At 36.9% G+C, this 15,328-nt stretch overlaps 1 long non-coding RNA gene across 1 annotated transcript in view; it reads right to left on the reverse strand.

Moving 5' to 3' along the window:
* Positions 1 to 883: 883 nt before the first annotated feature.
* LOC144256909 (uncharacterized) overlaps positions 884 to 15,328 on the reverse strand; it is a 56,513-nt gene continuing 42,068 nt past the window's right edge. The window contains exons 2-3 of the long non-coding RNA XR_013344313.1: positions 3,197 to 3,258; positions 884 to 982 (exon numbers count right to left, since the gene is read on the reverse strand). This is a non-coding gene — a long non-coding RNA (uncharacterized LOC144256909). The remainder of the gene's footprint in view (positions 983 to 3,196; positions 3,259 to 15,328) is intronic.

Raw genomic sequence — 15,328 nt, forward strand, 5'->3', positions numbered from 1 at the left:
GTTTATTTATGCCTGTTGTGTGACTTCTGGGCCAGTCTCAGAAAGCTTGACAGTCTGACTATATAGAGAGTTATTTTCATTACTTAACAATGTGGTTTTGTAAATTAGTAGTTTTATGGAAAGAAGAAAAATATTTTGAATCATCTTGGACAAAACATCTTGTTTTGTGGAGATTTGGTTTATAAGCACAATATTTTGTGGATATTTTGTTTAAAAGCAACTAAAAGTTTTGTTTGTGGTTTAAATTTTATTTATTGCTCATTAAGCTATACTTTCAAATTCAAAAGAGATAAACTTAGTGAGGAAAAAATAGAAAGTGATTTTTAAAGCACTTATTTTAAGGTCATCTCCTTCCTATTCTGCAATCCATTAGTGTGTAAATGGATTTAGATGAAAAGATATTTTAAATGAGGTATTAGAGATGATCTCCTGCAAAGTTCCTCCTGTTACAAATTATCACAGCAATTCAAGGTTAAGGGACCTACCCAGTCCAGGCAGAGGCAAGAACCAAACCACAGAGGTCACCAACTACCTGTCCACAGGTCTTTTCTCCACCCCAAATCATTATTCCTGAGGCAAAATGAAAAGTAAAACAATAGACTCATTGACTTCTATTTTAGAGTTTCTGGAAGTTACATAAAGTTTGGAGTTTTGACAAGTTCATTCAAGGGTAAACCATTCCAAGAAAATCTTGTGGAAATAGGTTTGTTAGAGCCCAATTATACACAATAAAATAATACACTAGGAAAACACTACCGCTCAAGAAATCTTTGCTATTTAGAGGTTTAGTATTTGCATTTTTGCCTCAAAGGCCTATGACTTGCTCCAAGACAGGACTTTGGAGCTTTTCATTACCACTGTATTTTTCTCTCCTTACCTTTGAATATACAATACATCTTCAGAAGATTCTTTATGGAATTTCTATCCCCAAAGGGAATTTTTTTTTCCTGTTAAGAATGGAAATGAAGAGGAGTAAAGAAATCTTCAAAAAGAAGGAGGAGGAGGAGGAGGAGGAGGAGGAGGAGGAGGAGGAGGAGGAGGAGGAGGAGGAGGAGGAAGGGGAGGAGGAGAAGAAGAAAGAAAAAAAAAGGAAAAGAAAAGAAAAAAACTGTTCTTAGTTTAAAATAATTTTAAAGTAGTCTATATTTAAAGAACCATCAGGAGCCAAAAGGGAATCCCTACCTTTTTCATTAATGGGGAAAAAAATATGCCATGAAGCTCTTGTGAATTTTAAAAGATGTAGATATCTTTATTTTTTTTTATATAAAAGCATTCACTGTGTTTTTAGTGATATCATGATAATAACTAAATTTTTAATGTTTTTCACATGATTAAAAAATAATTATTTAATAGAAAATGAAAATACTGTAAACATCAACATAATGGGCAATGCACATGTTTTGAAGGATTTTTTTATTGGTTTTACAGGATATTTTTTGTCATTATTCCTAATTAAAATAACAACAACTGTCCACTGGATTATGAAGCTCAGTGGGAGGGTGCTTGGCTAGCATGTGTGAGGCCCTGGGTTCAATCCCCATCACCATGAAAAAACAAAACTATTGACTAAAATCCCAATTATTCATAATATTATCTACTCTGTTTTTAATTGAAAGAACAAATGATTAAAAGATGAGTAAGAAAATTTTGCAAATATTAAAGCAAATTTCTCAGATGTGACAATACAAGTACATATTTAATTTTCTATAATAACTGTGTCTAAATGCTTAAAAGTACAACTGAATTTCACAAAAAAAATTACTTTTAGCCATCATATCATCATAGTTATCAATAAAATATTAGGGAACATAAAGTACACTTAACTTGCAAAGCCAAGAACATGAACCGATATATTTTGACAAATTTTAAATCAAATTTTAATATAGCTATTACTACATGATATTTCATCATGTATAACACTAGTCAGTATAGTAATAAAAATGGAAAGGGTTAGCTTTTCTTGATCATTTAGGGTTCCTTTATTTATATTTCTCTCCACTAAAGAAATGATCTAGAAAAATTACTCCAAAGGAAAAGTATATTGTCATTCACAAAAGAGATATAATCTTTGAAAGATCAACTTTGGGAACTAATGACTAGGGAAAAAATGTGCATTTTCTGAGATTTAAAGGCTAGTTCTCAATGGATGAGTTTCTAAAGTTTATTGGTATCATAAACATTTATCTATTCAAAGAGAAACAGGGAATAAATTAGTGGAACACTTGTTTACTGTTGTAGCTCACACCTTTTCAAAAAGTATGTTAGTTTCTCAGGAGAATCCAAAGCAAAGAGTAAGCAGAAAGTCTTGGTGCAGCCAGGGTAGAATTACCCTGGTGTGGGGACTGCAGGGAGTTGGCCAGGAACAGCCTTGGGGCTAAGTATGGTGGGGTGACTAACTAAAGGTTTCCAGTCTAACTACCTGTGGGCAAAGAGGCCACAGGCCCCAAAGCCAACAGAGGCCAAGTCCATCAATATGTTCTTTATGAAAACTACCCACTTCCTACGAGGACACCTGTGATGGTCATAAAGTTTCCTTTGTAAGTGCATCTGCAGAGTAATGAATGCTGGGTTTAGTAACAATAAAAATAAGTTATGTCTCAGACCCAATTTTCCCCCCTAAGGGTTGTTAAATGGGAAGAAGTGTTAAGAGCTTATGACTTCTTTATGCTCCTTTGTTTTTACTGAAGCAGATGTCCTTGATCAAAATTTAATTAGTTACAATATAAATCTGTGGTCTTTGATAATTGCAAATAGCGCTCGGTATGCAAGGCATTTTCTTTGACGAAAATTCAGATAAGCTTTCAAATTTGGCATGAAGTTTCTCGGCCAGGCATTTTGAGGACAGATGCTGTTTGGCAGGGAACAACACACTCCATCAAGCCTCTTTTGAGTCCTTTGTAAGCGCTCTGGTGCTTTACTACTGAATCACATTTAGACCCGCTAACACCTGTGATAATTTCTCATCCATTTCAAATTATGCCCACTAAAATTTAGCATGTCAGCTACCAGTCTGAGTTATGATTGAGTTTTAAAGGAGTTGAGACTTTGAAATCCTTTGCAAAATAAACATTAGACATTCATAACATTGGGATCTACAATTCTTTAAACTCCAGAGCAGTAGCTTATAGTGTCTTTACATGATGCAGTCTCTTTCTACCAGAAGTCCACCCACCTGGTGGCTCCATGAGAAACTTACCCTGCTTTGTGTCTCAGGATGCCCCAAGCTCCAAATTCCTCCTTGGTTACTCACCAGCAACTCTGTCAAAAAGCAACAGGACACAAGAGATATTTTCATATTGCATAGTCAAGCTTAAGTTAGATTCATTCCTGTACCCACCAAATATACATTATCCCTATATAATATTATTTCTCTGAGAAATGTTTTGCTTGATGAGGCAATATTCTTCCATCTTCAATTTCTGGGAGAGTGTGATTAAAATAATGTGCATATATGTTCAAGAGCAGAGGATGATATTGCTTAGTATAGATGGAAGAGTCATTGGTTTGTTTAACATCCTATGCATTTTTAATAAGCAAATTCCCATTTACAGGAACTAAATGTTCCACATATTGATTTCAAAGGGATAATACATAACATGAAAATAAAATTTGGTAACATTATGTGATGATGTGTAATTCAATATAGCTAGAACCCTAGAAAGTGAATAATAAAGCTATATCTGTTGAAATTTTTCAGAAAATCAAATTCATTCCCTGAAGTGCATTGTAATAAAATTGGAACACTGTTACATGATTTAAAGTCCCCTAATTCAAACTTTAAAGGCAATTTTATGTCAAAGCAAGAGATTCTTTCTCCCCTTCTCTCCAATCCTGTACATACTCTATAATGACATAAGAAAAGCTACAAGAGACATTACAAAGCAGATGTGCTCCTAAGTTTGTTCCAGTGTAAACCTCAGTTTTAAGCATGCTGTGGCTATAAAATATTCATATGTAAGTACATCTGGTTTAGATCACAGACACTTATAGGTTTTCTCATAAAATAGCATACTTAATCCTCTTAATTTCTAGAAAGTAAATGTTCATTGGGCGGTTTTGTATTAACCCTTCAAGGCATTAAGAGAATAATTAATTAAGTTTATTGGGTGCCCATAGGGTCAGACACTCCTCCAGATTACTCCATGTGCTCTCTTATTTCATCCTCCCAGAACCCAAACAGGTAGGGGTTGCTTTCATCCCCACATTTCAGGAGAGAAAAATTAAGCTCAATAAGACTTTAGTGACTTGCCAGATGTCATACAATATAGTAATGCAAAGAGCCACATTTTGAACTCAGCAGTAAAAGGGGTTGCTCTGCTCACTGGGCCACTCCAGTCTCCATTAGATTCCCACAAAGTACACAAATGGTTGGAATCGGGAGACTGACTTCCATGAATGGCTATGAATTTGACTTACAAATCCCTGACCCATGCTAAGGTGCACAGGAGGAACCTGGTCCTAGGAAACTCAGGTTTTTTTTTTTTTTTTTCTCTTTGACAGTTGGTATGGATGGATTAATATTATCTTAAGGTTTAAGGAAAAAAAGAGTATTTGAGGATTGCAGAAAGCAGCTTGTGCTGTTAAAAGAGATGACATCTCCACCTAACTACAAATCATTTTAAGATGACACAAAATGATGCTACAGAAACCACAGAGCTTTCATAAGAAAGCAGAAACTCTTGGTCACTTTTCCTGTAAGTGACATCCCTTTAAGGGAAGATGAGCTAAATCTGGAATGCCTAGAAATGATTGCAAGGGCAGATCATTTCAGTAACACATATTTAGAAATGAAGGAGCACAGAAAAACTTAGTTCGATCTAGAGCAATATAAAATAAAATCTCCTGTTGAACCCTGAAAGACTCCTACTGACCCTTCAAAAGCATCTTTGTGTCTTTCTCTAGTACTCTGAAAAGGAAATTCACAATCCGAAACTAGGAAGTCAAGGTAACATGAAGTTTCTTTCTCACCTGCCACCTATGACAGCCTGTCAAAATATTTAAAGTATAATGATGGATAGTTTTTATTTTTAACAACTTTGTGTTATTAAAATAATGCTTGCTTACTGAGTAACCCTCAGATAATTATAGTTTGCAAAGGATAAAGTGAAAATGACACATCACCATCATTTCCTAGGGGTCACCTAGCTTTCCTCATTCTTGTGAACACACACACACACACACACACACACATACACAAAACAATCACAAATATTTATTTATGTAAGTAATATCATGCACACACACAAACAACTGTTTAACCTATTTTTTTAAAAAAAAGATAGCAAAGCAGCGTTTGTATTAAAGATTTAGCTTCTAAAACCTTTGCTTGGACTGAGCTGGGATTATTTTAGCAAGATAATGTAAGGCCTCAAGTAGATTAGCTTCAGAAAGTCCAATGCTAAACGAGTGGGTTTTTAAATAAATGAATATGAAAAACTTTATAAAAGAGGAAAGGTAACAAAATCAATCAATGCATTGAGACTAATTATTTCATTGCCTCCCTTGGAATATCAACTAAGTTATTAAAGACCACAGTGAGTATTTTATAATTTCCAGATAACCAAATTAGCTCATCTATTTACCATTAAAAAGTATGACTTAAGGACTGGTGCTGTAGCTCAACTGTAGAGTACTTGCCTAGCACATGTGACACACTGGGTTTGATCCTCAGCACCACATAAAAATAAATAAATAAAATAAAGGTATTGTGTCCAACTACAACTAAATTTTTTTAATGTGATTTTTAAAAAAAAAAGTTTTCCAAAGGAAAAAAAAAGTAAAAAAGAACCATCAGAGCATCTGCTTTACAGGAATAGAAAATGGTTTTTATTTGTTTGTTTTTAAGTATTGGTTCCATTACATCTTCCAGAAAATAAAGGGAATAAGGGAAGGAGAGGCAGTAGGGTAGAGAAAATGAGAGATACTGGCATAGTCATGATGTTTTGAACTACTGGTGTTATTTCTTCACTTTCCTATAGTAGTGTTCTACACCATCCATACCTTCAAATGGGAAAAGGGTATTTTCTCACTCTTTGACCCTTGGGTTGGCTATGTGATTTGCTTGAGCATCTGACATCTCTATCAGAACACATCCTGAGATAGGGTATATTAGTCATCTTTTCATCACTGTGACAAAATACCTGACATAATCAACTTATAAGAGGGAGTGATATACTTTGGCTCATGGTTCAGAGGTTGCAGTCCTTGTTGCTAGGCCTCATTGCTTTTTCTGCCTCTAGGGAGGCAAAGTATCATGGTGGGGAGCACATGATCAAACAAAGCTGCTCAACTCATGGTGACCAAAAGAGAGATGAGCAGTTGGAGGTTCCAATATCCCCTTCAAGAGCACACCCCCAATGACCTTCCACTAGGCTGCATCTCCTAAAGGTTGCTCCACCTTCCAACAGCACCACAAGGTAGCAACCAAACCTTTGATCCAAACTATAACACAGAGACAAGCAGACCTGAATGATCTGGAGCTAGGAGCCAAATTCAGCTGTACTCAGCTAAGATAAGCTGAACTCAATCAACCTATACTTCTTTAGGTTGTGAGCCACTGAGTTTTAGGGTAATTTGTTACATAGCGTTATTGTTGCAATAGCTGATTTATGGTAGTTATAACTGATCCAAAAGAAAAACTTATCTCAATTTCAATCCCGGGAGAACTCTTTTGCAGTGTACTGAGCTCTATTCATCATATTGTAAAAATTGGGAGAAAGTCAATACAGGCCTGAGGCAGACATTGCCAATGTCAAGGCAAGACCTGGGGAGGCTCAAAGAAAAATAAGAATGTCTTTTCTAGTAAAAACCAGCCATGAATTCCATGACAACAAGATAATTTGCATAGTTATATCTTTGATAAATGAAGCCAACCTCATAAAATTAAAATGTTCAGGATATAAATCCAAAGTCCAGTTAAATACTTGAGTTCAATTCGGTGATGTGGCTAAAATTATAACCGAACATATCTAAATATAGAAGAGGTACAGTAAAAATACAGTTAAAAAGATAATAAAAAAGGTACATCTGTGTAGGGCACTTACCATAAATGGAGCTTGCAGGACCTGAACTTGGTCTCTGTGAGTTAGTAAATGAGTGAGTGGTGAGAGAATGTGAAGGCCTAGGGTGTTACTGTCTACTATTTTAGACTTTACAAACACTACACCCATAGACTAAATCTATTTAATTTTTTTTCTTTAACTAGTAATAAATAAAGAAAAATTATTAGCTTTCTATAACTATTTTACTTTATAACCTTTTTAGGCTTAAAAAAATGAAACTTTTTTGTGCTGGGTTTGTGGCTCAGTGTTAAAACACTTTCCTGATGTGCATGAGGCACTGCGTTTGATCCTCAGACTACATAAAAAAACTAAACAAAATAAAGGTATTGAGTTCATCTACAACTAAAAATATTTTTTTTAAAAAATGACACTTTTTGATAATACTTAGCTTACAATACAAACATGTTGTAGACTGTAAAAAAATATTTTTTTCTTTATATCCTCATTCTTCAAGTTTTTTCTGCTTTTAAAATTTACTTTTTGTTTTTACTGTTTAAACTTTTTTGTTAGGCACTAAGACACAAACACACACATTAGCTCAGTCCTACACAGGGCCAGGAGTATTAGCGTCACTGTCTTCCCCATGCACATCTTGTCCCACTAGAAGGTCTTCGGGGACATTAGCACACATGGAGCTGTCATCTCCTATGATAACAATGCCTTCTTCTGGGATCCCTCCCAAAGGATTTGCCAGAGGCTCTTCTGGAGGAGATGTCACTTTGTTTCAGAAATATGTCCATGGTAGTTTGCTCAGTTTGCTTCTATTTTTGTCATAGCCTTGCCAGTAATCACATAATGCACCAGGAACATTCCTATTGATGAAAAGCTTTTGATATTGGGCTCCATGCTTTCAGACTTCTAAAGAGTGAGTTGAGATCTACAAAAACTGTTGTGTAATCTTTCACTGAGAATTTTCTTGTTTTTTTTCTTCTTCTTTTTTTAATATTTATTTTTTAGTTATTTATTTTTATATGGTGCTAAGGATGGAACCTGGTACCTCAGGCATGGTAGGCGAGCGCTCTACCTCTGAGCTACAACCCCAGCCTTCTTCTCCTTCTCCTTCTCCTTCTCCTTCTTCTTCTCCTGTAGTTTCCTTTGCTCTTGCCTCTTCCTCATCTGTGCATTGCTGTTGAATTTCAACTCCTCATTAGTCAATTTCTCAAAACCCACCTCATCATTGTTACCCTCTTGCACACACAGGTTAAAGCTGTTTGCCATCTCAACTAAGCTTTGTTGATATTTGCAACCTTTTCATCCTTGGCAAATCCTTTGAAGTCATGGATGAAACAGAAGTGTCTTCTTCCCAGATGCCACTCACACACTCCTTATTGGCATCACCACAAGATAAAGCAGGGTTCTTGATAATATCATGGATATTATAATCCCTCCTGCATTGCATCAGTGTCTTCTCAGTGTCTGCTTCAGTTGTAGCAATGACCCAGGGAAAGTTTATCCTCAGGCAGTAGATTTTAAAAGCTGCTGATAATCTTTCATTTATTCATTGGCTCAAATAGTGTTATATTGCAGGAGAAACACCACTGTGATCATGAGATGAAAAGAAAGATATATAGTAGCATTATAAACAATGAGAAAACCCTGGAAAGGTATGTTATTCTCCAGATAGCACTTTTCCATTTCTCTAGCATAGCAGTTCAGGATGGCATCTTGGAAGAGGAGCTGGGTCATGACTTCTGGTTGCCCTTGTAGTACACTGGCAACGTGTGTGTATTGATATGCTCAAAGACCCTAGTGCCACTCACAAGGTTTGGAGCCCACAATATGGCGCCTACAAGCAAAACTGTCCCCAAGCAAAACTGTCATTCTGTCATTAAAAGCCTTGAAACCTGGACTTGACCAGGCCTCCTATGGATGAAATTCTTTTCAGACATCTGTTTCCAGAATAGGAAGTCATGGAGGTGTATTAGTCAGGGTTCTCTAGAGGAACAGAATCAACAGGAAGTATGATTATCAAAAGGGATTTATTAGATTGTCTTATGGGACCAGAAGCTGGATAGTCCACAACGGCCATCTGCAGGCTGGAGAGCTGGAAGAACCAGTAGCTGCACAGTCCAAGAGGCTGAAGCCCCAGAATAAAAGAGATGTGCTACCCCAGTCCAAGACTGAAGTCTTCAAGAAACTTCCTGGAGAATCACTGACAGAGTCTGCTTTGGGAGAGTGAAGAAGTGAGAGGCCGATATCCTCAGATGATTGCAGGAGCAATCAAGAAACTGTTCAAGAAGAATGGAGTTTGTATCTGTTGCTGCTTCCTTGTTCTTCCAACTTTTATTCCATCCAAGCCACCATCCTATTGGACAGTGCTGTCAATGCTTAGGGAGGGTTTTCACTTCAGTTGGCTATCCCACATGCCAATCATGCCTAGATACACCCTCATGGACACACCCAGAAGCCTCTTAATCACTGGCATCTCTTGATTCCAATCAAGTTGACCATTCAAATTAACCATTATAGGAGATCTGGTCCATATTGAAGATTGGCTTTGGTGAGTAATTTTACTCCACTATCAGCTCATCTAGTTTCCAAAAATTCTTCTTCACTTTCACATTATGTAATGAGTCTTGATTCTTAAACTGTTTAAGCCACTCAGAGCTAGAAGTTCATTCAATATCATGTGGGAGGAAGCAGACTGGGCCCAGTTTGTAGAATTATTCTCCTAACCTCATGTTCCTATTGCTGTCTTCCATATATTCCCTATCATGAAAAAGCCCAATAGGCTGTGAAGAGATATGTGTAGTCTAGAAAGCAAATGAGTTCCCAAGGCCACAGTCACAGCTGAATCCCAGCCAACCTGGGACTAGCCAACAGCTAGTACAAATCTTTCAGCCATAGGAGTGCACCTTCTTGAAAGTAGACTCTTCAGGCCCCAGAAGAAGCATCCAAGCTGATAGTGTATAGTAATGAGAAAAACTGTCCTATTGACCCCTGCCCAAATTGCAGATTCATGACCAAAATAAAGGATTATTGCTATTAAGCCACTAGTAATGGGGTAATGTATAATGTAGTAAGAGATAACTAATACAGATATGCTTTTTGCTGCCATTAACAAGTGTAGTGGCTTAAAACAACACAAATGTTGTATCTTAACATTCTGTAGTTAGAAGTTCAGCCTGAGTCTCACTGGGCTACAGTCAAGGTGTTGGCAAGGCTGAATTCCATTCTAAAGTTCCCTCATGAAAACCCACTTTCTTGCTTTTTATCTAGATTCTAGAGGCAGCCCACATTCCTTGACTCTTGGCCTCCTCTCCTCCTATTGAAACCAGAAATGGCACAAAGTCTTTCTCTCATAGCATCATATAGGGCCTTTTTTATGCCTCCCTCTTTTTTTAGGGACCTTTAGGATTACATTGACTCCACTTTATATAGTCCAGAACAAACTGTCCTTTAAACACATGTGGCTAGCAAACTTAATTCCAGCTTCAACCTTAGATCTCCCATGACGTTGATCCTGGAGATTATGATGTGTTCTCAGCTCTTCTGCCCTTACATGAGAAAATTTCAGGCGAGACATGAGACTTAGCAAAAAGTATGGCAAATTTTATTAGAAATGAAAGAAAAGAGGAAAAGATATTCAATCGAGAGAGGGGAGTCCTCTCAGAGAGGAGAGTGACAACATGGCCCCTTTGTTTCCCAGTTTATTGGAGGTCTTGGGAAAGTCAATAGAGAGTCCCACCTGGGTACCTCTTCTAGACTTTTGACTGACAGTAGGATTGACAAGTTCCTACTGGGCAGGGTCTTACCAACAATTACCCAAGCCAAACCCATGACAGGGAGGATATTATTATAATAATACTCTAAATATCTAAAGGAAATCTAGGTCACCTCAGCCCTGCCCTTACTAGTTCTACCTGACACTTGTTCTTACAGAGTTCATGGTTCATGGTTTTGTTTTAAATTATCCTGTCTTTATGAGTCTGGAATCTTTGGTCTGTGTAAAGTTCATAAAAATTTCCCCTTCAGTGTAACTTGGGTTTTTATCAGCAGAGAAGAGTCTTAATACACCTTTATACCACAATTTAGGTAATGCACTCCACTATTGTCATGTATGTAAGAAACAATTAAAAAAAAAAAAAAAGAAGAGTCTTAAATTTCTGGAGCCTGAAAGAATAGCCTCACCTTGAGAGAAAATCTGGAAGATAATGGGTTGTTTGTGGAGGAATGAACAGAACAGGACCAGAATGACCTTTGGCAAATCGCTTTTTTAAAAGAAAGCACGGATTTCCAATTTTCCCAGCACCATTTGTTGAAGACACTATCTTTTCTCCAAACTATGTTTTTGGCACCTTTGTCTAGTATAAAGAGAACCCCATTTGTGTATATTTGTCTCTGTGTCTTATATTCTATCCCATTGGTCTTCATGCCTGTTTTGGTGCCAGTACCATGCTATTTTTATTCTAATAGCTTTGTAGTATAATTTAAGTTCTGGTATTGTGATCCTTCCTCCTTTGCTTTTCTCACTAAGGATCGGTTTGGCTATTCTGAGACTTTTATTTTTATGAATGAATTTAATGATTGTTTTTTTTCTATTTCTATCAAGAATGTCATTGGAATTTTAATAGAAATTACATTAAATCTGTAGAGCACTTTTGGTATCATGGGCATTTTTGACAATATTGATACTGCCTATCTGAAAACATAGAATGAAATTTAACCCCCTACCTCTCACCCGGCACAAAACTCAATTCAAAGTGCATTAGAGACCTAGTTATTACACCAGAAACTCTGTACCTACTCAATGAAAATGTAGGCCCAGCACTCCAACACGTTGGCTTAGGAACCAACTTCTTCAACAAGACTCCTCAAAGCAAGAAATGAAATAAAAAATCAATAAATGGGATAGAATCAAACTAAAAAACTTCTTCACAGAAAAGGAAACAATCCAGAGCACAAAATGGGAGAAAATCTTTACCATCTGTACCTCAGAGTGTTAATCTCCAGGATATACAAAGAACTCAAAATGTTTGACCCCCGCCCGAAAAAAGAACAAATAACAATTAATGAGCAAAGGAACAAAACAGACACTTCTCAAAAAAAAATATAAGTGGTCAACAAATATATGAAAAAATGTTCATCATTTCTAGCAATTAGAGAAAAATGCAAATTAAAACTACACCAAGATTTTACCTCACTCCAACCAGAATAGCAATTATCAAGAATACAAGTAACAGCAAATGTTGGCAAGGATGTGAGGAAAAGGGTAAATTTATACATTGTTGGTGGACTGAAAATTAGTACAACCACTCTGGAAAACAGTATAGAGATTCCTCAAAAAATTGGGAATGAAACCACAATTTGACATAGTTATCCCACTCCACAGTATATATCCAAAGGAGTTAAAATGAGCATACTACAGTGACACAGCCACATTGATGTTGTGGCTAAACTATGAAACCAATCTAAATATCCATCAACAGCTGATTAGATAAAGAAATTGTGGAATATACACAGTGGACTATTACTCAGCCATAAAGAATGACTTTATGACATTTGCCCGTAAATGGATAGATCTGAAGACTGTCATGCTAAATGAAATAAGCCAATCCCTCCAAAAAAAAACAAAGATCCAATATTCTTCTGATATGTGTATACTAGCACACAACAAGATGGTGGAGGGGAATGAGCTTCTATGGGTTAGACAAAGGGGAATGAAGGGAAGACAGGAGGGATAGAAATAGGAAAGACAGTAGAATGAATCTGACCATAACTTTCTAACATAACTTTAGATCTGAATGAATGAATCTGACCATAACTTTCTAACATAACATAACTTTCATAACATCGTGTATATCCACAAGACTGGTATCCTAATTAGAATAAGATATATTTCATATATATATATAGATATAGATATAGATATATATACACACATATATATAGTGTACATGTATATATGCAATAATAATATATAATATTATTATATAAATATAATTTATAAATATATATTGTATAGATATATCAAAATAGATTCTACTATTATGTACAATAAAAAGAAGAAATTTAAAATATACAAATATAAATATATAAATATATCAAAATAGATTCTACTATTATGTACAATTAAAAACAATAAATTAAAAAGAAAATAAGATTAAAAAAAAGAAAATAAAGCATGTGGGGGCAGCACAGAGTCCCTTTAACTTCATGTTCCTAGGGCTCATGTCTATCTGCTAACCATTTCCATGTAATCCCCAATATCCACAGGTTCCAAGGTTTAGGATATGGATATGTTTGTGGGACCACTATCTGTCATCACAATGAATAGGGGAAAGGACAAATTAAATCTACATTACTATAGAAAAATAGCAGACGAATTGGTCGATGGCCTATAGAGAGTAGCCAAAACACTCCACCCACTGAGATAAGTGAAATTCGTCCACAGGTCTGGTACAATGTGAGTTTTACCTTCTTCTTAGTCATTCTGAGGATTCTAGTGAGGGAGAGGATGACTTCCATTGTTCCTAGTCACCTCCATTGTTATACTCTGGTGTCTCCTAAATTCATAAGATCATGCATTTTCTCACTATCCTACATAGAGTTTCCCGGTTCTGTTACTATGTCTCACTTTGATACATAGTTCCCCTCTTTTCCTTGATCATCATAAAATAGCAAATTAAATCCAGCCAAATATAGTAAAAGATAAAACTGCAGACAGATCTGATGAAAGGTGTACAGAGATGGAAGGGGTCTGCCTAACGAGAGCAACTCAGAATGGCACTTTAGACATTCTGATAGAATACCAGTTCTGCTACAAGCCAGCTGCCCCTCGAGGCTCTGCTATCTCTTCTACAGCAAAACAAAAGAAAAGGGGATCATTCTATGGCCTCAGCCCCTATTCCCTAGCTCAGCTGTAGCCCTCCCCTGTGGCCCAAAAGTTTATTTCTGTGCCCCATTTCTTATTTTTCTTTCCCCCACCAGTGTCCCTTTAAGAGAAAGGGACAGAAGACCAAGAGATTTATTTCCAGACTACTGTGAATAATGCTACCACCTCTCTCTACCCCGCCTCCTGAAGGTAAAAAGGGTTATGTCAATTTTGCTTTAAAATATAGTTCCCCTCCAGTTACATAAACATAAATAAAATCTATGTAACTTTGGTATTTGGGGAATCCTGTGGATTCAGGGATCTGCAGACCTTAGGATAAATGCTCTTCTGAGTTGTTTTGCTCCTGTGCTACTTGCCCTCTACTGGAATCCAGAGACCAAAAAGCAGGCAGGACAGGCAGACTGAGGAGGCTGCTAATCAGCAGTGTGAAGTACCTCTAATGAGTGCCTGAGAATCAAAAAATGCATTCTTGCCAGGATCTGGCCTTGGCCCAGGATAGCCTGACGCCAAAGGCAGAAAGGATAACAAACCCAGATGTAATCCGTAGTCGACAGGAGTGCTTCAGAGTTTCCAAGGAAAAATTAAAAACTAATAACCAGATTACACTTTCTGAGTCCCATGCCCTGTGGACTTCTGCTGAATTTTGGATGAGGTGAGAAAGAGGGAAACAAAGGTGATTAGGGAAAGAAAGAGGCCTTTCAGGAAACAGTCACAGGTGTGGCATACACTCCTGTTCTCACCAGGACTCAGGGGCTTAAAAAGTCGTGAGGTTGGAGTATACTAAAATCGTGTTGATATTTGTTTAGTAAGATGTATTAAGCTTCGATGGGAATTTTTGGTGGGGCAGTAACATGAATAATTTGAGAATATGAGAATGGCTACAGCCTCAAATAGCATAAAAGGTGTAGTGCTGCCTGCACACCAGGCTGCAACAGGAGCAGCTAGGGAGACACTGAGTGCATTGAGTGATTTTCACCTATCATCACATCAGCTTAATTCTCCCAGCAGCAGAAGCAGGCATCTTTCTCCCATTTCCAAGGATACAGATCTGGTCAAGGACTCCAGCAGAACTGGGCTGCAATTCTAGCTCCACAACATGCTAAGATCCAGATGACTCATTTATGAAATGAGGTAAACATGCCTGCCACCTCTCATGGTGAAGATACATTAAGCTGATGTGCAAAAATCCCTCATCTCCACACTGTATGACCCATGGTACATGCTCAGTAATGGCAAACATGTTTAAATGTATATTTATGTACATATGCATAGTACGTATTTCCCATTCAAGGAAGGTGACCCTGCAAGTAGTTACCCAGAAGAAGAAGAAGGAAAAAAAAAAAACCCTTCTTGTGACGATAAAGGCAGAAATTTTAATTGGGGTTTATGTACTTCTAAGGAAAATAGTTTACCCCAGGCACAAAGCATAGAC

This window comes from Urocitellus parryii, chromosome 1 (genome assembly GCF_045843805.1).
Source record: "Urocitellus parryii isolate mUroPar1 chromosome 1, mUroPar1.hap1, whole genome shotgun sequence".
NCBI classification, from domain to species: domain Eukaryota; kingdom Metazoa; phylum Chordata; class Mammalia; order Rodentia; family Sciuridae; genus Urocitellus; species Urocitellus parryii.